General features: G+C 41.8%; 1 long non-coding RNA gene across 1 annotated transcript; it reads right to left on the reverse strand.

Annotated features, from left to right (window-relative positions):
• LOC106725517 lies at positions 1-26578 on the reverse strand. Its single transcript, XR_001361401.1, has 3 exons — positions 26370-26578; positions 459-594; positions 1-88 (listed from the first exon to the last, which is right to left on the reverse strand). It is a non-coding gene; the product is annotated as an uncharacterized LOC106725517 (long non-coding RNA).
• Between the last annotated feature and the right edge of the window lie 14 nt (positions 26579-26592).

Here is a 26592-nt window from a genome sequence, read left to right on the forward strand (position 1 = left end):
TGCCTAGAGCAGGGGTCAGCCTTCTTCCATTTCTGTGAAGGGTCAGATAGTAAGTATTTCAGGCTTTTGGACCATATGGTTTCTGCCACTGGAATACAAAAGCAGCCATGAACAATATATAAACAAGGTTGTGTCCCAATAAAACTTTATAAAAACAGGTGGTGGGCTGGATAAGGCCCTCAGGGAGGAGTGCTGTAATCAATAAGCCTTGTCTGCACAGGTACTGTAAGTGGAACTATAGGTTCTAGATCAGTGGTCCACAAAGTGGGTTGTGCCTACTTCAGATTGTGTACATGATCCACTGAGACATGTGAAAAAAAATTTAGATTTTCTATGTATTTTTATCTTATCTGTTTTCATTTTAGACTATTGATCATATCTACCCCATCATGGATCCATGAAATTTGCAGTGAGTTAATTCTCCTGTAATGTGCTAATGAGAAATCAGGTTTACAAACCTCTGAAGAGGATGTCACAACAGACGTGCCCTGGAGTGGCAGTATCTGTCCGTTGCGTCTCCCTGAGGGTCTGGTGCCTTTTTAATTCCACAAAGGTACTGCGTAGGGTAGCAACAGCCACAGCTACATAACGCCTCTAGTAGGAAAGAATGGAAAAGAAAGAAAATACACAAAGTACAATAGATTCAAACTCTTCTGGGAGCAGAGATATCTTGTAAACACCCTATACAGTGTAGGGAGACTTTCCAGAGGGAACCCGAGTTTGAGTGCTGAATCCTTAGCACAAACCTCTAAGATAGTGGTTCTCAACCTTCCTAATGCCGCGACCCTTTAACACAGTTCCTCATGTTGTGGTGACCCCCAATTGCATTGTTACAAATTGAACATAATTAAAGCATAGTGATTAATCACAAAAACAATATGTAATTATATATATGGTCTTAGGCAAACCCTGTGAAAGGGTTGTTCGACCCCCAAAGGGGTCGCGACACACAGGTTGAGAACCACTGCTCTAAGAGTAAGGGCTGAAGCTGATGGTCTACCTTCTACTCATGGAGGTAAAGGGGCACAGGAACAGAAATTCTTTCTTTCCCCATCCCGGCTGCTCTCCCTTTCACACAGAGAAGAGGAGCTGGAAGAGGCCATCAAAGCTGTCACATTAACCCACACAGAAGCAAGTGATGAAGTAAGACTCTCCTGAGACCAGAGCCAGTTGTTGTCTTGTGGCTTCCTAGTACCCATTCCCCTTTCTCCTGGTAACAGCTCCCCACTTTCCCTATGGGAAATAAGTTCTGCCCCATAGTGCAAAGTCTCTGGAATTGCCAAACAAAACACCCCGCTGTCTATTGGCTAAACAGATGGTCACACAACTCAAGCTCAGCTAGTTGTGCTCTCCCTCTCCAGAGCTCTCTGTGATAGTCAAATTTATGTGTCAACTTGACTGGGACATGGGGTATCCAGATATTTGGTCAAACATTATTCTTTCTGTTGGATGAGATTAATATTTTAATCAATGGAGTAAAGCATGTTGTTCTACAAATGTGGGTGGATTTCCTCCTGAGTAGGACAGAATAGAACAAAAAGACCCTCCCTGAGTAGGAGAATTGTGCAGCTGCCTGCCTTTGGACTTCATCTGCAACATCAGTCCTTCCTGCCTGGCAGCCCTTGAACTGGAACATATGCTCTCCCTGGCTCTCCAACTCCAACCTGCAGCCTACCCTGCAGATTGGGTTTGTCAGCTCCATATTCATGTGAGTCAATTCCTTAAAACAAATCAATCTCTCTGTCTCTCTAGATGGGTAAGTAGGTAGGTAGATAGACAGACAGATAGGTAGATATAAGATACATATCCTATTGGTTCTGTTTTTCTCTGGAAAGCTCTAATACACTCACCCCCTGGGTTTTGATGGGTTAGTATAGACACTTAAAAATATAAGAATAGTTGAGAGCATTCATTCCAGCAGTGATGTCCTGATGAGACTGCCAGGAACCTAGCTCCTGCTACCTAAACCCCTCCAGAGATGTTCTCAGTCTTCCTAATAATATCTTCTTTTGTTTGCCACCAAAGTGGCCTGAGTGACACTAACATCCTCCCTTCAGAGACAGCTAGCTCTGCCCCTTCTCTGGGTCATCTTGGATAAGCCAGATGCCAGTCTTCCAGAAGGAGTGAGTGAAATGATCCTATGTAACTCTTGAGAGCTACTTCTTATGACTGCCCTAAGAAAAAACACCTGAGGTCCCACCAGTAGTCTTGTCTAATGTATTCACTTCAGGAGAATGAAGCAGGATCACCTGCACCAGAACAGCTTCTCACCCAGACGGCCTCCAAACCATCTTTTCTCCTCTCCTGCTTAAAACCTGAGAAGATACATTACAACGAGCACTACATTGCTTTCGCCTCATTATGACTTGTTTAATATTCATCACCAGAAGCCTTTTTGAGGCCCTTCCCCCAAGGCCACAGGATTTATTCTGGGATTAGATAGGACACAAGATGAAAGAAGCTGATGAGTAGCCAGACAGGGTTTCTCATCAGATAGCACCAGTTATTTAACACAACTGAAACTCTATCCTGCAGCAAGCAAGCATGCTATTTGCTCACCGTGGGGGTTTCAATGACTACCCATCGTTTACTTTCCCACTCCTGGCAAACTCTGGAGCCAGCTTGCATAATGCAGTGTCTTAAGAACATGATTCCAGTTGAAGAGAGCATATTTGCAGTTAAAAATAGAACTCAGTCACATAACCAATTCATACATAAATCGTGAGGCTGGGGGAGGGTCAACATTAAATAATAGTCACTGGGGGTTCCTGAACACCTGTCCCAATCATTCAGAGCCTGTGTTCTCTGGAAATTGCCAGCACACTGATGCCAGCCCTGCCTTGAAATCAAATGGTAAAAATAAACAACCTAACTGACCCAGTTAATCCAAGAAACATGAGTGTACCTTTAAGCAGACAGCAATTCAGGTGGCTTCTCCAGGCCAGGTCTCCTTGGGGATTTAGCTCTGTGTTCTAAAAGAATTAACTGTTGTAGATCCAGTGGCAGACATGCTGGGTTTATAGCTGGATTGAAAGCTGAGACTGAGTTAGGTTTCAATTCCATCCCCACTGATGCGTTTTCACTGTACATACATGTGTTATGCTCTGTACAGAATGCACCAAGGTCCCTTGCTTCTTCTAAACAGATGTGGGAGTCTCATGACCCACTGCTTGGGCTTGCAAAGGGCTAAGAATTACAAAAGAAAGTCCCTTAGTATGTGGTTTCCATACCAGAAAACACATTAAAACAGTAGTATAGATCTAATTGGAAAGGTTGTCTCAGATAAGAAATAGAAATTTCATGCCTGGGTACATATAGAGCTAAGCTGTCGGAACTATTGATTCTGTGACATGCTACCAGAAGAAGGGATGTGGAAGAAAATAAAGGAGCTGCCTCCTATCTTAACCCTGCCCCCACCAACCTTCCAACCAGGCAAATTGCTTCTCCTCTCTGTGCTTCTCTTCCCCTCTTAAAAATAGGTCTGCAACGTGTTTCCTTTCCAAGCTCACCACAATGGTAGGAGGTTTAATTTGGACACTTGTGTTAGTCTTTTGTTTCTGATTCTGAAATTCTAGAGCAATAATACCTCTGTGCTTCACAATCACCTGCGAAGCTTATAAAATTATAGTACCCAGGCCAAACCCCAAGATTCTTGAGTGGTGGGTTCCAGGCAGAGATAGATTAAAAAGTGCCCAGGTGATTCTAATGTGCAACCAGGAATGAGAACCATAAGCCATGATAGGAAAGGCTTCCCCAGGAAAGTGTAGCAGATCATGGTGTGGATTCTCCCACCACCTCATCCAAATCTTGAAAGGCTTTCCTTTCATGGGGTTGAATAAATTGTTTTGTTCCCAGACCTTCTCTCACCAACTTCCCCCACCCCTCTGCCAGCATCAATCAGCATAGGAATGAGCTAATTTTGGAAAGGTGGCTGGGGACTTTTTATTGTTTTTAACTGAAGCAAAACCCTAAGTAGCTCTTAACTGTATTATGGCCTTTATCTCAAAGTTTATCTTTTAGAATGTACACAGTATTGGAGCATTTGTAACCAACCAGAGGTTCTTACAATCCTCAGTCTGTGCTGCCTTCACACCAGCTGGTACATGTCACCCTCTGCTGTGCCATAGGTCATTATTAGCCAGGGATGCCTTCGTGTTAAGCACCCCATCCTATATAATAAAAGGCTAATATGCAAACTGACCGAACAGCAGAACGACCGGTTGCTATGATGTGCACTGACCACCAGGGGGCAGATGCTCAATGATCAATGCAGGAGCTTCCCCCTGGTGGTCAGTGAGCTTCCACAGGGGGAGCGCCACTCAGCCAGAAGCCCTGAGCTGGGCTCACAGGGAGCGGGCCTAAGCCATCAGTCAGATATCCCCCGAAGGCTCCCGGACTGCAAGAGGGCACAGGCCGGGCTGAGGGACCCCCCCACCCGAGTGCACGAATTTCGTGCACCGGGCCTCTAGTCCTCCTATAAAATGTGAATGATTCAGTGTAGAGGATCTGTAGTAAGTCCCTTGGTGAGGGACTTAATGTCTCAGTGTGGGCTAATTTGTCCCATGTTTTACTCTACTCCCTGCTCCCCACTAAGCTCCATGCCCCTCCTAACAGATGTCTTGTTGCTTTGCTCCGTGGGTTAGTTGTGTTTCTCACTGGAATAAGTTCTGAAGGACCTACTGTTCATCCTGTAACCTCCCACAGCCTATGCTTCGGTTTTTGTCCTTGAAAGCACCCTGTGTGCTTCTGCTGTTTTGAATCAGACATTTGGAAGGAGCTAGAAACCTTAAAGAGAAACCAAAGGACACAGCAAGATCATGGAGTGGACTGATTAAGAGCTAGGGAACGAAACCGGCCTGGATTTGAATTCTGTCTCCATCACTTACTAGCTATGCACGCTGGTATTACATACCTAACCTTTCTGAGCCTCAGTTTACTCATCTGTAAAATCAGTTTAGTTATAAAGTCTATATCATGGGATTGGCATGATGATTAAATGAGATGTGCCTGGCATCATGAGAATAGCCCAAATGTCAGCCACTATTACCTCCATTATTATTAATAAAATCAGAGTGAGGGGAGCATAGTGTACAACTAGCATCTCCTCAGAATAAATGGGAATTGTGGAAGTTGGGACAAGAAAGCCTAAGTTTAGAGCCATTCTCATTCTCTATGATTTTAAAATTGTGATAATAATAATGCCTACTTCACTGGGTGATTAGAAGGAGTAAATGCAATAATACATATAAATGTGCTTTGCAAACTACAAAAAACATATATTAGGAATTATTATTCATATGCAATTTTCAACATTTTCTGATACTGGTCCTGACAACTGATAAAAGGAATAAATAGATTCTCTAAGCTTAGAAATAGAAATTCAATTCTCATGCCTTTAATCCAGCAGCTTAATAAAGTTCAGGCCAAAGGGTGAGCCCACAGAGAGTGAGATTCTGATTAAAAGGGAGCACCCATGCTGGGCTAACTGTGTTACTGAATGACCCCATCCTTTGATTCAGCAACTGCCTACTGTTTACTTACCATATTAGCTCACATGGTCTCAGGAGATATCTTAACATTAAAGTTATTTTCATCAAGATGACCTTCATAAAAGATGGCCTAATGTCACGGGGGGGGGGGGGGGGGGTTGAAAATATAATAGTGTATGTTTCTTACCTTGAAGGGCCTTTACTTGGATCTCATTTTTTTTTAATGTTTAACTTTTGTTTTAAACATTGTTTTGAGTGACACTCTTCTGCTTTTTTATTTTTTATGGGTTCTCCAAACTACACTATTTTCCATTACTACCATAAATAAACATTTTTAATTTGAAAGTTAAAGGCTGGGAGCAGCTATGACAGCAAGAGGAGGAATTCAAGGCCAAAATGTGACTTGCCACCAGGTGGCTCCTATCAAAGCGCAAGATCTACCTGGGTCCTGAGATACCTAATTTCATCCTCCCCTCCTCCATCTCCCAGTTGTCCTCAGAGCCTCTGCTGAGCCAACCTGCTCGCCATTCACATTAAAGACATAGGTGAGTTAGGACATCTTAAATGCCAAAAGGAAGTTCTGGTAGTAGAATTCCAGGCTTTGATCTTGGAAACCCAAGAGGTATTTACAGGGACAGACTGATCATTTCTCCAATAAGACTCAAAGTCAGTGGTGTGAAGTCTTTAAATGACTTCCTACTCCCTTGCCCACTCCCCACTAGAAAGAAATTGGGGCCAACTGGATCCGTGAACATAGGAAATGAACCAGAAGGGATGGGCCAAATGAAATGTGCCAAGAGTATGCAGGAGTGCCACTCCTTCAGAATATTTTACATGTTTGTGGGGGCCACAGGGTTAGCTCAAAGGAAGAGAGGCAACCTAGAGATTAGAAATGTACTCTATCCTCAAAAAGGCTCAGAGAAGGAGGTCTGGGAGCATGTGTAAAATATGCATTAATGATAAGGAGAGAGTCTTTGAGTCTTCTAGCCCCACATAACTTCATTTTACCCCCTAATTCGAACCCAAATTAAGAACAAGGAAATTTTAAGTCATCTAAATCTACAAAATTAAAACCTGCACTTATACAATACTACATTTTACCAGCAAAATGGCAGTATCGCCCAGTAGTGTGGCTCAGGGGTCATTGGTTCGATTCCAGGTCAGGGCACATGCCTGGGTTTTGGGCTCGATCCCCAGCAGTGGGCATGCAGGAGGCAGCTGATTGATGTTGATGTTTCTCTCTCATCAATGTTTCTCTCTCTCTCCCTCCCTCTCTCTCTAAAATCAATTTTTAAAAAAAGAAGGCGCTAGTTTAAAAAAATAGCAGTATGCATTTATTTTAGTCCCTGGCATGTACTGAAACACAAGAACCTATGGAGGTATTATGAAAGGCAGTGGCACTTAATTGTATGAGGCAGGCAAACCAGAAAATGGATATTCTTTTTTTAAATATATTTTTATTGATTTCAGAGAGAAAGGGAGAGGGAGAGAGAAATAGAAACATCAATGATGACAGAGAATCACTGATTGACTGCCTCCTACACACCCTCTACTGGGGATAGAGCCCACAACCCAGGCATGTGCCCTAGACCGGAATCGAACCAGGAACCCTTCAGTCCGCAGGTCGATGCTCTATCCACTGAGCCAAACTGACTAGGGCAGAAAATGGATATTCTTGAATGACTAAAAAGAAAGGAGATCCTGAATTAAAGTGATGTTTATCAAATACCAAGAGGTCTGGCTGACCTAGTTGCCCTTGAGGGGCTCTAGAAACATAAAGGGGAATGATCAAGTAGACAGGTGGCCAGGATAGCAAGTCATAGAGGGGCTAACATATCCCTGAAATGAATTGGAAATCTGCCATTGATGACCTCTGGTCCCCAGCCTCAGCTCCCAACACTGGTGAAATGTGCCTTTGTCCTGCTAGGGCCAGCTCTGCCTTCAACCAAAGTAAATATTAGACAAATATTGAGGAATATCATTTGGAGTGGGTGGCAAATTATTTGCCTGCTTGAAACACCCATCTATGTTTGGGATGCCTCTTTAAACCTAATAGCTTTTCAAACAGAGAGCACAGGACTATTGACGTTGGGAAGGGGGTAAAAATTGTCTTTTGTCTTTCGTCCTATAACACAGGTGCCAGTGCCCTTGGGCTGCCCAAGGTCAGAAAGAGGATGGGGTTAAATGAAGAGAAGGGGAATGAAGCCAGGCCTGCTCCCCCATCCCAGTACTGTCTCAACTATGCTTCATGGCATGAGGTAGGACAAAAGAAAATGCCATTTTTTGAGAACTTCTTAGGTGCCAAATATTCTTCAGTTTGCATTATATACATTATCTCTTTTAACAACTTTTGGAGGTTGTTACCACTATTCCCATATTCTATATGAGGCTCAAGGGAAGTAAAGGAATTTATCCAAATTCACACAGGTATTGAAACCTGGGTTGGACTCTGAGCCCCTGCTTATACAGGACACATCTTACAAACTTCTTAAATTGGTCGGTGCCAGTCTGGCCTGCACCCTCAGCCTCCAGCTCTGGCTCAGTTCCCTCCACAGTCCAGGAACTTACTCCTCCTGGGGCCAGAGTCCTGCATGGGAGGGCGTTCCCCTTGCTGGTGTTGGACAGCTGGGCTAATAAGCCACATGCCCTGAGATTCTGGCTTCTCCCACCACTCCTGGACTTAGCTAAAACACAGGCTATGAGATCTGCTTCTGCCACCAAAAGGGGCCAGAGAAGCAACCCAGGAGCGGTGCCTAATGGAAGTTACTTCTCATTGGAGAGACTCAGTCCAACAATTTTCCTCTCCCTCATCCTTCCCAAGGCACAGTCTTTCTGAACATCCTCCTTGAAGACTTCCCATGTAGCTGAACACACGGATGACTCATTGGCCTTGTTCTTAGGAGCCCTTCATGAAGCAATGTAATGTGTCCCCTGCCATTGCTTCCCACCCTTCCCTGCCTGCCTTCACTTTTCCCTCACCATGATTGCTCTGAGATTGCACTTTCCAAATGAAGCAGCAGCCTCAGGCTGTTTCCTAGGGAACCTAGGCTTTGGTTTGTGTGTGTGTGTGTTTTTGACTTATTTCATTATTCTTAATAATGTGATAAGTACCTGTAACCTACCACCCAAAACAAAAGCTAGAACATTGACATAAACTTCATCTAACCACGTAATCTCCATCCCATTCTCCACCTCTCCCCACACAATATAACCATCATCCAGAATTCCTTTGCTTTTTTAGAATATACAGTTTAATTGCATTTACATATATATTCTAAAAAGTATATTCTTATATTAGCTGTTTTCAACTCTATAAAATTGTCATAATGTATACATTATGTACATTTACTTTCTTCACTTATGTTTTATTGTTTCATTCCTAGGATTTACCTATATTGTTGTGAATTAGTATAGTTCATTTGGTTTTATTGCCATAATATCTAGTTGTGTGAACATATCACAATTCATCCATCCACTCTCCTGTTGATGCACATTTGAGTTGTTTCCAGGTTTGTGCTTTGTGATCACTAAAGCTATGAACATTCTTGCACATATATGTGTAAGAATTTCCCCTGGGTCCACCTCTTATAGTAAATTGTTGGGTCATATGTAATATGAATGTTCAACTTTAAGAGATAATACTAAACTTTTCCAAATTAGTTACACAAATTTGTACCTTTTCTATCACACTAAGAGTGTTCTCTAAAATCCAATTTTTATAGTTACCCTTGTCCTGATAGCTTCCAAAAATAAGAATTGCTGGTTGACCAAAATAACTTATGTCTCCTCTGGGCATTTGCATTTTTAAAAGGATGCTTGAAGAGGCAGTGCTTTAATCCAAAGCAATGAATTTCTCAGGCTGAATATTCCAGAGCCTCTACCTCTATATGCCATATCAGATTCACTCACTCAATACTTCATTTAAATGCTTACTGAGTTCTGGGGCTCTGCTAGGCCTGAAGATCCCCATAGTGGGAGATACAGGACCTGCCTTCAAACATCTTAAAATCTGATACATGAGAAAAACAAGGCTAATTCAATTGGACTTGGTCTTCCTATTTCTTCTTCACTCTTTTTCCAGGTGAACCTGGTAATTCAGCTTCATACAAGGCAGCAGAGAACACAAGAAGGCTTCAGGGAGAGTGGGTATACACTAAGCTTGAAGTTACCCAAGGGCAAATAACTTCAAGAAGTCCCAGCCTGGTTATTTACTATCATCAGACCCCTTCTAAGATAAATTTCCTGGAAGAGCTTGGCCCCTCCTAACAAAGACAACTGGTTCTATGGTGGGTCACAGCCCTGATGGCACCATTCTCACAGACTGCTAAAAACCTATCCTTCTACTCAGCTTCATTCACACAAGGATCTCTTAGAATGGATATAATATAAATTAGGACCTCTCTTCTCCCACTCCCTAACCACTTTCCCCCTCTGCTTGGTTTTATCTTTAAGGTGACTCCATGTGGCAGCGAGACGGACTTTGGCTGCCCCAGAACTCCAGTTCTTAGAGCCTGTGATCCTAGAGAAAGGGTATTTTCTGGATAGCTGATAAAATACTCAGAGAGACTTCTGACCAGTTCAACTTGTATCACATATTCATTCATGAGGCAATCACTGTGACCAGGAAGACAAAATATTCTAATTGACTGATCCACATACCCATCCTTGGGCCAAACCACCTGAACAGGAATACTTTGAAATGAGGGTGGCAGATATGTTCCTCCAAAAGAATGCTGGGCAAACACAATAGGCTCAAGAAGATAGTTTTACTTGATTGCTATAGTTCATTTTTCTCTTATTACCTCTTTTACTAGTAGATATGTGAGAACCAGGCATAGATATAATTTACATTATCCCTCAGTATTCTATCAACTACATAAAAATAACATGTCATCTACCTGACTTCCTACTTCTAATGGCTTTAGTAATCACATGCATAAAAGAATGCTTATGACTGTTCATGCAGGCCCTCATCCTATATAATAAAAGGCAAATATGCAAATCGACCAAACAGTGGAATAACCAGTCATTATGATGTGCACTCACCACCAGGGGGCAGATGCTCAACGCAGGACCTGTCCCTTGGTGGTCAGTGCACTCCCACAGGGAGAGTGCTGCTCAGCCAGAAGCCCTGAGCCGGGCTCACGGCTGGTGAGCACAGCGCTAAGGATGTCTGACTGACAGCTTGGGATGTCCTAAGCCATCAGTTTGACATCCCCTGAGGGCTCCCGGACTGTGAGAGGGCATAGGCCGGGCTGAGGGACCCCCCTCCCCCCTCCCCGAGTGCACAAATTTTGTGCACCAGGCCTCTAGAAGTATGTATTTATAGTCCCCCTTTAACAACTGAGCAAATAGAGACCTCAACGGGCTGAGGGACCCCCCTCCCCCCTCCCCGAGTGCACAAATTTTGTGCGCCAGGCCTCTAGAAGTATGTATTTACAGTCCCCCTTTAACAACTGAGCAAATAGAGACCTCAAGTGGCTTCCCACATCCTAACCTTAAGTTTAGGAGAAATTCCGTTCCCTGCTCTGCCTTTTCTCTTACCTGAATCACTAATTTGGAATGTGGAATAGTTTCAGTCAGTTTTCTTGTTAGCTTTTTTTCTGGAGTTTTGGGTTTATTTCTTATTCCTCTCTCTCTCCCTGTCGCCAGAAGTTCCATGCCTGATCACTTTTCTGTTTGCTTCTCCTTAGGCCAGTATATTAGAATTCTCAACCCTGGAATTTCTGGAAATGTAGCCAGAAGATGGGCATTGTATTGGGGTGGGGATAGCAAACAGTCAGTCTTAAAATCAAACCTCACAGTGGTCAACCTCACCTACTGAAAATTAGAATTAGCTCTGAGGAGCCCTTTAGTGTTTAGGAGTCTAGAGAATTTCAAAGGGATCTGAGTGTTGGAAGATTATCCTTGGAAATCCTATACAGGATTCCTTACATAGAACCTAACTTACATAGGACCTAATAGTAAGTCAACAGTAGTTGATTATGTAGACTGTAGTCAGTGCCAACTTATCTCTGTTTACCACAGATTTTGCGGGGTAAAGCAGTAAACAAAAATATAAAAAATGTGTTTTCTGTTCTTCATTGCACATATCACAATTTGAAAATATATTTTCATTTATCTTATTTTTCTTTTGGTCTATCTTCCCTTTTAGAATATAAACTCTTTGAGGACATATCTTGTTCTACTTCATATGATTAGCACTTAGCAGGTACCAGGTACGGTCTCTATGGGTGATCAATAAAAACAGGAAGGAATGGGTCTCTATTCAGGTATCTCTTCTCAAATGATTGGCAACCATTGATTAAATATGCTAAGAAAACTTAGTCTTCCCTAAACTAAATTGTGCAGGAATCCAAGTTTGCTTTATTTCTGCTTCCCATTCTCCTTTCTTCAATGCTGAGCAGCTTCTCCACCTTACTTCCCAGGTATTCATTATCCCTATTGCAGCTTCTCGGCAGCGGGAATTTTTTCCTTTTGTTAAGCTTGTCTTTCTGGGTTGGTAGCCCAGATTCCAATATTACCCCTTCTTTCCTACACTCTCATTAAAACTCCCATTTTTCTTATTGCCCAGAGAAAAATAATCAAGTAATTCCCAGTTAAATGTTATGCTGTAATAGACCAATTAATGCAATAATTCTCCAGTGTTTGTATTTTAAAACACAAAGCTGTAAACCTAAGATAAAGAATGTATTATGGTGGCATTTCAGGATCTACAGAACAGCACAGATGTACGTATTCTATTATTTCCATAGGTAGGTGGTGGAGTGTTGGGGCTTTCCTCATTTTCTCAGGATTATATCCTGATATCCAAGTCAAAGTCAATAAACTCCTAGCTTTCTCATCATTTGGTCATTCTAGGAAATGAAAAAAAAAGAGAAAAACAAGAAAGCAAAGGAATTTAAATACTAACAAAAAAAAACAAACCTTGCATTTCCCTCAAGGAAAATAACAATAGTCAAATAAATTGTTTCAGAAAGCAAAGATCAGTTTCAATTTATGTAGCTTGTAAAAAAAAATTACAAATGATGTTGCATTAAACAAATTGGGATGGGTGGGGAGTATAAAAAATACAAACCTATGAAACATAAAGAATGATCACAAAGAAGTTCTCCAAAAGAATTCTTTCAGTGGTTCTCAACCTTCCTAATGCCGCAACCCTTTAATACAGTTCCTCATGTTGTGGTGGCCCCCAACCATAAAATTATTTTCGTTGCTACTTCATAACTGTAATTTTGCTACTGTTATGAATCGTAATGTAAATATCTGATATGCAGGATGTATTTTCATTGTTCACGACCCACAGGTTTAAATGAATGGCCAACTCCTAAAGTATATTAAAGTGAAATCCTATTTGCAAAAATTACATTTACAGTTAACTTTCTAGAAACCAAGCTACTGTATAAAATACTTTCTTCTACTTAGAAAAATTATAAACACATTTCATTGCCATCATTTCATCAGCATCAGAATTTTCCTGGCCAGCTCCTACTCAAGCATTTCTTTATTTCCCCTCTTTGTATCATCTTAGAAGATTCTTCTCTCTTCTCTCTTCTCTTTCTTTCTCTCTCTCTCTCTCTCTCTCTCTCTCTCTCTCTCTTATAAGAATACACTTCCTGGGCATGTGACTGGTCCACATTAAAAGTGGTTATCTTTGGTGATCTATTTTCTCTTAATAAATGCTACAATGTCACTCAGAAAATCACGGTGCTCCTGATACAAAATTTACAGGGCCGGAATCAAGAGGGAAAGGCTATTGTGCATTTTTTGGGTTTCCTATGTTAAATACAGGAAGTTCAGATCCTGGGGAGATCCTGTCCAGTGTGTTAAAAACAAAGCACTTCATCTGCTATTTGCTGTCCAGATCTACCACACCATTTTCTCCCTGGCAGGAAGTCAATTCTTTGTGCTTGCAAGAAGAATAAACAAACTGCTACAGGAGAGGAGAGGGGCTCATCTCCCTTCCCCTCCCCCTGTTGCTTGTAAAAGTGGGATTCTTGGGGTACTGCTGGAATAAGAATTTCCGGAGAATGGGATATAGTACAAAGCTTTATTTCCATGGAATTACACTCCTGGGTTTCCAAAGTCCCATTTCCCTTTGCCCTGTCATAGAAGTGTAGCTGGGGTTTCAGCAGAGCTAAAATCAGAGCCAGTGCCCAGAGTTTCCTTCCCATTTGGAGCCAGGTCCTACACAGCATCAGGCTAGCTTAGCTTGTGTTCCCCACTGCAGTCCATCAGTCCATGGCATGTGGGGGTCCACATGGCCCTGGGCCACATGGGCAAATGCAAGAGAACCCGGACGCCCTGAGCAACAAGAGCAAGAGTCAAGGGAGAGACTTCCTCTGTTTAGGGATTCTGTATTCCCAAATGTTTACGCCCTTGCAGTGGCCACACCCAATCTGGCCAAACATCTCTGCCCCTAGGTATGATTGACAGGCAAGTATCCTAGAGTAGACCTTCCAACTTTACTGCGCATGTGTCTATCTTCTCTTTGTTGAATCCCTTCCCCCAATGTTTTGCAAGGAATAGGCCATTGTTCTCTGAGGAAGAGTGTGAATTGCAGTTTCCTGGTAAAGCTGCCCAAATGACATGCCTATAATATCTGGCTTTCCTTTTGCTCCTTTCCTATTATTAATAACTAGCTAATTACAATGGTATCAAAACCAACCTTATAGAACTAGTGAACATTTTATTTTATTCCCACCTGACTTCAAGAGAGAACCTGGGTATAATATAATATTTAATTTGAAATCTCTGTTTAAATCTTTGGCGGCACTCTGCTTTCTAGGGAGACAATAAAACATGGAAGTCCTTGGAATAATTACTTATGATAGAAGTGGCTCAAAATTGGATTCTACAATCCCCATATCCACCCTTCTACATAGCTTAGGCAATCTGCTAAACCCTCCACCCTTGGATATGATTCTGGGACTAGCTTGTAAATCTTCACATTTGTCTTCATTCCAAGTCCTGATTTGTTGTCTGAAGTACTCCAGTGATGTCAATTAACATATGTAAAGTTGGTGCCACACAAATACTCTCATTACACAGAGGTAAGCCAAGGGAAATGAAATGGTAATGCTCCAGGACAATTGTAGATCTGACAAAGCCAGGGCTGGAACCAGGATTCCTGTATCTAAATCTCGTGCTTTTGTTGCAGGCAGTATTGTGCTGCTAGTGCCAAACTGGCTGTCTCCTCTTGCTCAGTGACACCACATCTGGGACCTGAGATTTCAAAGTTAACAGGTTTTGAAAATATCAGCTGTCTTGAACCGACCTGCTAAAGATCTTTCAAGTTCATTTTCTATACTACTGCCATAATGATTTTCCTGAAATAAAATCTGATCGTGTTACTCTTTTGCCTCAAAGAAACTCGCTGCCAGAGAATCAAGTCCAAACTCCTAGCCTGGCATATAAAGCCTCGCCTGCCTCTACACTGCTCCCCCACCCAAAGCATCAGACATATTGAGATATTTGTTCCCACAAAAGAACTCTCCTCTCCTCTATCACCCTACGTTCTGCTGCACCTCTGCTGGGAACCTTCCGTCCATCTGGGGAGCCCCCTTCAAATCACTTAAGGGTCAGTGCTGTGTCACTTCCTCTGTGAGGCCTTTCATGATGTGCTTTCTTCCCACTGAGCTTCCCACTCAGCAAAATGTGGTTCATATTTCATACACCCTCCCTTAACTCAAGTGTCACGTAAGAAAAATGACTATGAAAGGTCTCTGAAAAATGCCAAACACTATACAAAGTCTAAGTTACGTTATTATTAGTTATTATATAATGAGCCTTATTTCTTTGGAAACCTAATTACAACACTTGTGATGATTATTATAAAATTAACCTCTAAAATTAGAACATTTTTTCCTGTTTACTTGCTGCTCAAATGTGAGCTAAGCTTAAAATAGTGATGAGAACTGTGCTCACTTCAGCCACAGATATATTAAAATTAAACCCATACAAAAAGGATTAGCATGAACTTTGCTCCATATGCCTTTCAGTAATTAAATATTGCATTTTATTTGCTTTCTGGAATTCTACTCCCAAGTTTCATATTTCTTTCCTTTTATCAATGAAATGGTCTTCATTGGCACTCTAATTCTCTTTTAATAATAAATAAAAGTTTGATTTCTTTAAATGACTTTTTGCTGTAGCATTGAGTCTTTGTTGCTTGACTATCCAATCTGAAGACAGATCCACCCACTGTTTCTGGAACACTGATAATAACAGGTAACTTTAACTAAGTGCTTAACTCTGTACCAGACACTTTTCTATATGATCTCTGAAGATAATAAAATTTAAACCTCACCACAACTCTCATTTCCTCTCTTAAAGATGGGGATGAAAAAATTGAAACTTAGGAAGGTTAAACCCCTTAGTGCAAGTCACCAAGTAGAGGCAGGATTTACCCAGAAGTCTCACAACACAAATTTGCTGTTAACCACTGAATTGTATCACAGCTCTAAAGGACTGCAGAGCAACTAGAGGCTTGCTGGCCTCCACAAACTTATGCTTAAGGCAGTGATGGCGAACCTATGACACGTGTGTCACAGGTGACACGCGAACTCATTTTTTTGGTTGATTTTTCTTTGTTAAATGGCATTTAAATATATAAAATAAATATCAAAAATATAAGTCTTTGTTTTACTATGGTTGCAAAGATCAAAAAATTTCTATATGTGACACGGCACCAAAGTTAAGTTAGGGTTTTTCAAAATGCTGATACGCCAAGCTCAAAAGGTTCGCCATCACTGGCTTAGGGCAACAGGTAGTGGGGTCCCAAGGTTGTGGGAACAGACACCAGATCTTCAGAAAATATCTCATTAGATTAAATGTGGTATCCTGGATTGAATCCTGAAGCAGTAAAAAGACATTAGTGGACAATTGATGAAGTTTAAAAATTTTGTAGTCGCCCTAGCTGGTTTGGCTCAGTGGATAGAGCATCGGCCTGTGAACTGAAAAGTCCCAGGTTCGATTCCGGTCAAGGGCATGTATCTTGGTTGCAGGCACATCCCCAGTAGGGGGTGTGCAGGAGGCGGCAGCCGATTCCATGATTCTCTCTCATCATGGATGTTTCTATCTCTCTCTCCCTCTTCCTTCCTCTCTGAAATCAATAAAAAAAATAAAATAAAATTCTGTAGTCTAGTTAACAATAATATACAATGTTAATTTCTTTGTTTTGACAAATGTATCTTGGTTATAGAAATGTTAGCATTAGGGGGAAAATGGGTGAAGTGTATACAGGAATTCTTTGTATTTCACAATTTTTCTGGAAGTCTAAATTTAGAGTGATTTTTCGATTTTTCTAAAAAATGATTGTTGAATTCATGGGTGAAAATAAAAGGCAAAACTCAGGTTTCTTAACTCAATCTTTTTAGGAAAAAAAAGACAAATATGGGTTGAGAATGCATTACAAAGTCTCATCTTCCCCCAAAAATGAACAGAATCTTCTAATACTATTGAGAAATGAAAAAGAATATTATAGCTAGCCAATTATATGATTGGCCTATACACAGCTTCCTTCTGACCTCTTGTACATCCTTAAATGCCAAGTATCATAACCTGGCACATGTTTTATAAACAGAAAAGAGAAACTAAATCAATGACAAATTATGTAGGTAAACTTCGTAATAATTATACACCTTAGATAGGGCTCAATAATACTACCTCAAACAGGACAATTTTGCATTATAAGTATTATTTTCCATAACAGCCCTGGGAGAGAGTGGAACATGTTGTGCCCACAGCTTCTGGCTTTCTGCAGTATTTGAAGAACAAATAAGAAAATGACTAGTATTATAGTCAATGTGATATACTCATCTGAACATTCTTCCCAGATTTTGAACTGTTATGCCTTCAATGAGATACTATTGTAAACATTCTTATTTAGGTTTAAAAAAATTCACAACCCAGGATCCAAGATGGCAGTGGAGTAGGTTGAAGGTACACTCACCTCCTTCCAGTACCAAACTGGAATTACAACTAAAATATAGATTAACCTGAATAATCAACTGAAGACCAGCTGAAAAGAAGTCTTATAATCAAAGATTTACAGAAAAAGCCACATCGAGACTGGTAAGAAGGGGAGAGATGTGAAAAAAGATGGCCGCATAACCATGGACAGCGGATGAAATTCTGGATGGATATTTCAGCTGTGGAGTGTTCCCCCTGAGTCTCAAACCCATGCCGGGCTCCACAGTCTAGCAACAGAGCTGGGAATAGGTGCCCACGTAATATCTGGCTGTGAAAATAACTGGGTTTCTATCCACCAGGGAGAGACAGCAGTCTGCTAGAGACACAAGTGCCCTCTTACAGAGCCAGGGCACAAGATATCGTTTGCAACCACACACCCTGAATTCCACGAATGAAGGGCAGAGTGGACCAGAGTCTTGTGAGGAGAGACTGGGGTTTGTGGCTCTGGGGACAGAGTTGAAGGGGCAGCTACCACGATGGCTGTGCTTAGTCCCTCTCTTTCTTGAGTGGGGCACTCTCCTCCTTACAGCAACAGCCTGGGGAAATGTAGTAGCCTCAACTCTGAATTCCCTGTTGCCACACCCTGTACAGCTTGTACCCTGCTGAGGAGTCAGCTGCCTAGGATGGGGTGTAGGGGTCCAGGCAGACTCAGGAGGTATCAGTGACTAAGTTGTGTGGCCTTAGAATGAGGGCCATTGCCTCCACTTTCCCATGAACCTGACAGGCAGGGCCTCCCCCACAAAGGAGATCCACTAGCCCCACTGTCTGGGCTCCCAGTAGCTCCACCTTCTTGACACTCAGTTGGTCCTACCCTGATAAGCTTGGGCTCCCAGCAGAATCTGGAACTGAATCTGACTGAGTTGTGTGGCTATAGGACAGGGGGGCATTTTGCCCTCCCAAGCCCAACCAGTGAAGAGCCTTCCCTTCACATGAATAATTGAGGCAGGATAGCAAGAAGCAAAGGAAATTCCTTGGCAAGTAGAATGGAAACTAAGACAGATAGTTGAACAAACTGGCTGAGTAATTTACAGTCATATACAGAAGGGCATCTCCCTAGAGATAACATTTAGGCCTCAGTTGTATTTCAACTCCAGGCCAAGAAAAGCAGCAAAACCAGGTGGTCGATGCCAGGACCAGTTGCAATGACTAAGAAAACCTTGCCATGGTACTGACCAATCAGTAGAGACCACAACCCTGAAGGGCACACTTGGAAAACATGAATATTCAGCTGAAACCCTCCCCTGAACACCTAAGAGAGAGATTAAAAACCCTCAAAACAAAGGACCCAGCAAGTAACTTCTCACTCCTGGGAGCACACCCGTGCCTTTCCCTTCCCCTTCTTCCCCACAGGCACACATCTCCTAAACTTAAGGATCCCCATGAGACTTACAACCAGGGGAGCAATGGGAGGCAACAGCTTGTCTCAGGCTAACCCGCTGAACTGCTCCCAAGGCCCCTTTTCTCTGACTTCCCAGTGAGTTAAAACAGCCCTGCCTAGGGCTTTCCTTTGCTTCTTCCATGCTAAGCCTCTCCTTGTTTCACTGCCCCCAACTTTAATAAACATACCCTCAAAGTAACCTGGACTCATATTGTGAAATCTTTCCTGCACAAAGTAAAGAATTCACACACTACAGGAAAGCCCTGGGCAGACCCACTCAATGCCAGGTCCCTTTGCTGGTAACAAAATCTTGGTCTGTTTGGGTTTGATAAACTCACCCTGACTCCCTAAGACCTGGCCCCAACACAAAGGTCTGAGGGCAACCAGCAGAGGACAGATAGATTTGGTATATCCTGGGAACTTTGCTGAGTAGCCTCAGACAAAACACTGGCACCAAGTTTTAACCTGTATCAATCTGGTAAACACCACTTTCCCTTACCTTGTGACTCACTGAGAATCTAATTCATGCACCTGGAGTACCACCAGAGGTTCTTACAGTGATTGAGGCTAACAAGAAGCCAGCAGGTAGAGATAGGCAGACATGGATCTTGTTTATTGAGCTTTATGCTGACCAGCACCAGTGCTCAGTGCTAGTGGAAGCTGGCCTTGTCTGCACCTTGGTCCTTCCCACACACAACAAGGCCCAGCAGAAGCAGCCACAACTGAGGATAACTTTGTTGCCCAGGGAAAGTCATAGGCAGTGTCTGACATTGACCTGCACCAGAGTCCCTGCCAAGAGGCCCCAGAATATACACACCTAGTGGCCAGCTTCAGACATCAGAGCAGGATCCAATTTACTTTTCAAGTGACATATCCAAAGGGTGCCAGACCCTGCTGAGGCAATTTCTGTTTCAGTGGCCAGCACCTGCACAGAAGCTCCTACACTATGGTAAAGGTCAATCCTCACAGTCAACCAGCTTGAGAGTATTTCCCACACACAAATGGGCCAATAGTAACCAAGACTCCATTACAAACAGGAAGGCTCACATAACTTACAAAGGAACATTCCTGCAGCACCCAGCTCAGGTGATCAAGGAGACTGTGCCACTGAGTCCCACAGGACATCTACTACATAAGGCCACCCTACCAAGAATGGGGAACAGAGGAGATCTGCCTAATACATAAAAACAAATACAAAGAGGCAGCCAAAATGGGAAGACAAAGAAACCTGGTCCAAATGAAAGAACAGGAGAAATCTCCAGAAAAAGAGCTATATGAAATGGAGGCAAGCAATTTACCAGATACAGAGGTCAAAAAAATAGTTATAGCCCTAGCCGGTTTGGCTCAGTGGATAGAGCGCAGGCTTGTGGACTGAAGGGTCCCAGGTTCAATTCTGGTCAAGGGCACATGCCTGGTTGCGGTCTCGATCCCAGTAGGGGGCGTGCAGTTATAAGGAAGACAGGGTAGTAGAAAATACCCAATCAGAACAGCAAAAAGAATTTTTTAAAAATGAGGATAGTTTAAGGGGCCTTTGGGACACCATGAAGCCTAATAAAATCTACATTATAGGGGTACCAGAAGGAGAAGAGAGAGAGCAAGGGATCAAGAACCTATTTGAAGAAATCATGGCTGAAAACTTCCCTAATCTGGTAAAGGGAAAAGACACATAAATCCAAGAAGTACAGAGAGTCCCAAACAAGATAAACCCCATAAAGGCCCACACCATGACACATCATAATTAAAATGGCAAAGTTTAAGACAAACAGGGAATCATACAAGTATTAAGGGAAAGACAGTCAATTACATACAAGGGAGTTCCCATAAGACTATTAGCTGATTTCTCAACAGAAACACTTCAGGCCAGAAGAGATTGGCAAGAAATATTCAAAGTGATAAAAAACAAGGACCTACAGTCAAGACTACTTTACCCAACAAGATTAACAGTTAAAATTGAAGGAGAAATAAACAGCTTCCTAGACAAGAAAAACTAAAGGAGTTCTTTACCATCATACCAGTTTTATAAGAAATGTTAAAGGGTCTTCATTAAGAAGAAAGAACGAAAGAAGGGAGGGAGGGAGGGAGGGAAGGGAAGGAAGGAAGGAGGAAGGAAGGAAGGAAGGAAGGAAGGAAGGAAGGAAGGAAGGAAAGAAAGAAAGAAAGAAAGAAAGAAAGAAAGAAAGAAAGAAAGAAAGAAAACACATAGAGGAACATAGTTAAAAGAATAAAATGGTGATACATACCTATCAATAACTGTTTTATTTTTTTAAATATATTTTTATTGATTTCAGAGAGGAAGGGAGAAGGAGAGAGATAGAAACATCAATGATGAGAGAGAATCATTGATTGGATGTCTCTTGCACACCTCCTACTAGGGACATGCTCGGGAATCAAACTGTGACCTCCTGGTTCATAGGTCAACGCTCAACCACTGAGCCACACCAGCCGTGCTCAATAACCACTTTAAATGTAAATAGCTTAAATGTTCCAATCAAAAGACATAGGATACCTGAATGGATAAGAAAACAAGACCCATATATATGCTACCTACAAGAGACCAACCTCAGAACAAAAGATACACACAGACTAAAAGAAAAGAGATGTAGAAAGATAATTCATTCTAGGAAAAGGGGAAAAAACCTGGGGTAGCAATACTTATATCTGACAAAACAGACTTTAAAACAAATGCTATAGTAAGAGACAAAGGAGACTACATAATGATAAAGGGAGCAATCCAACAAAAGGCTGTAACCCTTATATACATTTGTAGAAACACCTAAAGATATAAAGCAATTATTTACGGAAATAGAGAGATTGACAATAATATAGTCAGAGTAGGAGATTTTATCACCCTATTGAGATCAATGGATAGATCTTCCAGACAGAAAATCAACAAGGAAACAACAGCCTTATATGAAACACTAGATGAAAGAGACTTAATTGATATTTTCAGAGCATTTTACCCCAAAGCAGCAGAATACATATTCTGTGCAAGTACACGTGAAACATTTTCTAGGACAGACCTCACATTAGGACACAAAACAAGTCTCAATGAATTCAAGACTGAATCATATCAAGACAATGAATGGTATAAAACTAGAAATCAATCACACACAAAAAGTTATAAAATACCCAAAGACATGGAGGCTAAATAACATGCTACTAAACCAGTGGTTCCCAAACTTATTTGGCCTACCGCCCCCTTTCCAGAAAAAATATTACTCAGCGCCCCCTGGAAATTAATTTTTTTAAAATTTTAATAGCAATTAAACAGAAAGATATATGTATTAATGTTTCTACCTTTTTCGTAAAATATAGTAAAGAAAGGTGTAAATTAGAAACATTGAAGTTTGAAATTATGAAACTATTTATTGAACTCAGAATAGAAAGGTAATACAAAAAAAGTTAAAACAAATGCACCTGTGACCATCACCGCCCCCCTGGATCGCTGCAGCGCCCACCAGGGGGCGGTAGCGCCCACTTTGGGAATCACTGTACTAAACAATGAATGGGTTAATAATGAGATCAAAGAAAAAGCCAAAAGTACCCTGAAACAAATTGAAAACAGAACACAACAACCCAAAATCTATGGGACATAGCAAAAGCAGTCCTAAGAGGGAAATTCATAGCATTACAAGAAACAAAAAATCTCAAATAAACAATCTAACTTTACACTTAAAGGTACCAGAAAAAGAAAAACAGACAAAGCCAAAAGTGAGTAGAAGAAAGGAAATATTAAAGACCAGAGCAGAAATAAATGAAATAGTGTCTAAAAACAACAACAACATCACAAAAGATCAATGAAACCAAGAGCTGGTTCTTGGAAAAGGTAAACAAGATTGACAAACATTTAACCAGACCCATCAAGAAAAAAAGAGAGAGGACCGAAATAAAATCAGAAATGAAAGAGGAGAAGTAACAACTGACACCACAGAAATCCAAAGGATTATAAGAAAATATTATGAACAACTATATGCCAACAAATTGGTCAATTTGGATGAAATGCATAAATTCCTAAAAATGTGCAATCTTCCAAAACTGAATCAAGAGGAATCATAAAATCTGAATAGACTGATTATAACTAATGAAATGGAAGCAGTAATAAAAACAACAACTCCCAGCAAACGAAACTTCTGGACCGAATGGTTCACACGTGAATTTTACCAAACATTCAAAGAATTAAAACCTATCCTTCTCAAATATTCCAAAAATTCAAGAGGAGGAAACACTCCCAAGCTCATTTTATGAGGCCAGCGGTATCCTAACTCCAAAACCAGAAAAAGACACTACAAATATGAAGAAAGAAAATTATAGACTAATATCCCTGGTGAACATAGATGCTAAAATCCTCAAAAAATATTAGCAAATCGGATCCAGCAATACATTAAAAAGATCATACATCATGATAAGTGGGATTTATTCCTGGGATGCAAGGTTGGTACAATGTGTGCAAATCAATAAATGTGATACACCACATAAACCAAATGAAAAATAAAAAACACATGCTGATATTAATAGATGCAAAAAAAGCATTTGATAAAGTGCCACATACTGACTTCCTAAAAGACACCTCTGGAATGAATGCTGAAAGTAATTTTTTTAAGGCTAGTAGGGGTTGGTTTGATTAATTTAAGAAGTGTTTGTTTATAAACAGTACATCAGACATGTACTGTATATAAGAAAGGTTAAAACGGAATCATTTCGGGGGTTTGAAACAAATTAATTCAATTTACATTATTACTAATGGGTTTTCTAGCAAATTGCTTCTCCATCAACCTTCTGGAATGAATTAAATTGGAAAACCCGGTTCCACTGTATTGTGCTAAGTGAAACAAGCCAGACTCATAGATACAGAGAACAGATTGACAGCTATCAGAGGGGAGGAGATTGGGGGGCTGAGTGAAAAAGGTGATGAGATTAAGAAAAAAACAAAAACAAAAACTCAAAGACACAGACCATAGTATGTTAATTGCCAGAGGAAAAGGGGGGGTTGAGTGAGGTAGAAGACAGTTAAAGGGGGATAAATGGTGATGGAAGGAGACTTAACTTTAGGTACAGGTGTACAGATGATGTATTATAGAATTGTACACTTGAAGCCTCTATCTTTTTATTAACAAATGTCACCCAAAAAAATTCAATACAATCCTATATAATAAAAGCCTAATATGCTAAGTGTCTGGTCATCTGGTCATCCATTCAACCAAAAGGGATCCCACTGGTACATGAATCGTGCACCAGGCCTTGAGTCTATATATATAAATGGCTAATATGCTAAGTGTCCCTCCTACCTTCTGACCAGTTGCTATGACACGTACTGGCCACCAGGGGGCAGACGCTCAATGCAGGAGCTGCTGAGCTGCAGTGACTTGGCATTCGTGGTTCTTGGGTGACACACCCCGAAACCAGAGAGGAGGGAGCCTGATTCCTCGCAGGACTGCACAATTCCACCTTCGGCTGTGGGTTATGTTGTTGCTGGGGCACTATCGGCCCCAAATCTGGTATACTGCACACTTGCATTTGCGTTCCACACCTTGTACGACAGCAACTTTGCAGCGTGCCCTCTCGCACTCCAAGACCCCTCAGGGGATCTTGGAGAGCCAGTTTCAGCGGGATCCCCACAGGCCAGCCCGAGGGATCCCACCTGCCGGGGAGACCCCGCTCACTCCGCAGATGCTGGGGAGGGACCGCGGGAGGTTAGCTCCAGGGGCGGGCTCTTCTCTCCCAATCCTGACCCCTGGCCACCTTCTAATTAATTTCCTTTCAATGTGCATGAATCCATGCACTGGGTCACTAGTTTTAAATAAAAATCCACACCCCTCTGATTGCCTAATCAGATCTCACCTGCTCTGTCAGCCACTACCAGCTCCTTTTCAGGAGAGTAGGAGCTCCTCTGAGCTCAGCTGACTGACAGAAGCAGTGCTGGGCTACATGCAACTGCAGGTAACAGCTGTAGCTCCCTCCTGCTTTGTTTTGCCCAGCCATATCCTATGATTGAGTTCTGACAAGTGACCTGATACTCTTCTGCTCACTGTAAGTGGTCTCTATCTTTTAAAAAATATTGACACATGGCCAAGGAAGAGAACTTATTAAAGTTCAAGGTGTTTACTCTAGCACTAAAGGATTTCAGAGAACCACCATGCCTTCCATTATTTGGCATGAACAAGAAGCAGGAGAAAAAGCAACTAGAGTCAGAAGAGGAAATATAAAGTTAATTTCAGAAGTTGAGTAAGAGCCTGGCTAATTCCAATTTCTTAGACTTTCAAAAAATGAAAAAAAAAAAAAAGGAGAAATGCCCAAACTGGGTTACTAAGTTACAGTATATTTTAGATTTTTAAAGTTATAGATTCACAGTTAGATTTTTAAAGTTCATAAGTAATGTTGCAAAAAGAACATCAACATCGTTTTCATCTGCCATGTATATCTCTTTTGGAAATAACATTGGAGTCTACTTTGAATCTTTGTGAATATGAAGCTCAAGCCAAAATAGGACTACTATCCACAACCTACCCCTAGGTGCCCACCCAAAAAGCCTCAACAGAATGGGAGTAAAAGTTTAGAAAAGTGGACTAAAGAGAATACAAAGAATTGCAAGGAAGCCTGTAAGGAGATCACTATTTTGGGACTCCGATAACTGGGTGCCAGGAGGAAAGGTGCAGAAACAAAGTAGAAAAGAAAGGAAAGATGTAAGACCTGGAGTAGCGCTTATAGTGGTCTCAGGTGCCCTGGGTGTCATGCATGGTCACTTTCTACTGATTTAGCCGAGGGGCATCACTGATTTACTTGTAAGAGGAATCTGCAACCATCCACTAGGTGCCCACTGAGCATAAGGCACTGTGTTGGGGACTGAGGAATGCAAGCCAGGACAAAAAAGTAAGACTGTCTCTGTTAACCGGGAAATCGAAATGTGTTCTCTGCATTCTCTGGGAAGCAAATGAGGCGGTAAATAGGTCTGAAAAAAGAAAGGGTTAGTCTTAGAAAGACCTTCAGTAAGTTGTCAAACCCTTCTAGAATAACTTCAGTGGCGAGGAAACTGCCAATTCATAGGTGCTTGGAAAACCAGTGTGTGTATATAGGCAAGTACTTGAAAGTTGATATTGGGATCCTATTGTGCTAATTCCTTTCTTCCTTACTTAGGTGTTACATGGTGTTAACTACCTTACAATCCATACACGCCATTCGGCCACCATTCCAGCCCTCAAAGAAGTCCAAGGTATTGGGGAAGCCGACAAGGAGATCACTACCTCGGGCCTCCGATAACTGGGTGCCAGGAGGCAAGTGTCACCTAAGCTGAATCTTGAAAGGGGAATAGGATTAGCCTTCTATGGGAGAACATCAAGAGCGCCCCAAGCAGAGGACATGACGACAGGACAGGAGAGGTGAGTGGGTGGCTCGGGAGGAGCCTGTCCGTCCAAGCCTTTTCCTATTAGGTATTACCTTTCTCCTACATTTTCAACCCTGACTCCAGTACTAACTCGGACGATAAACTTAATTTCGGTAAGAATGTTGGGTGAACATGCTTCTGAGATACCTACATCATGGTTCGCCCCAAATCCGTTGTTCTGCAATAACTCTCCACCATTTTCGTAAAGGGCCTCTGACACACCAGCCTTGAATCGCGGCTTCGTCTCTATCAATATTTTATAAATCCATCAAAAAAGTTGGGAACTCTGAAGAGGAGCGGGTGGAAGACGGCCGTCGTGCTGCAAGGTGGGAGCCCAACGAACCCGAACCGCGCCGGGCAGCGACCCTCGCTGC

The sequence above is a fragment of the Myotis brandtii genome, unplaced genomic scaffold (genome assembly GCF_000412655.1).
Source record: "Myotis brandtii unplaced genomic scaffold, ASM41265v1 scaffold17, whole genome shotgun sequence".
In the NCBI taxonomy this organism is placed as follows: Eukaryota; Metazoa; Chordata; class Mammalia; order Chiroptera; family Vespertilionidae; genus Myotis; species Myotis brandtii.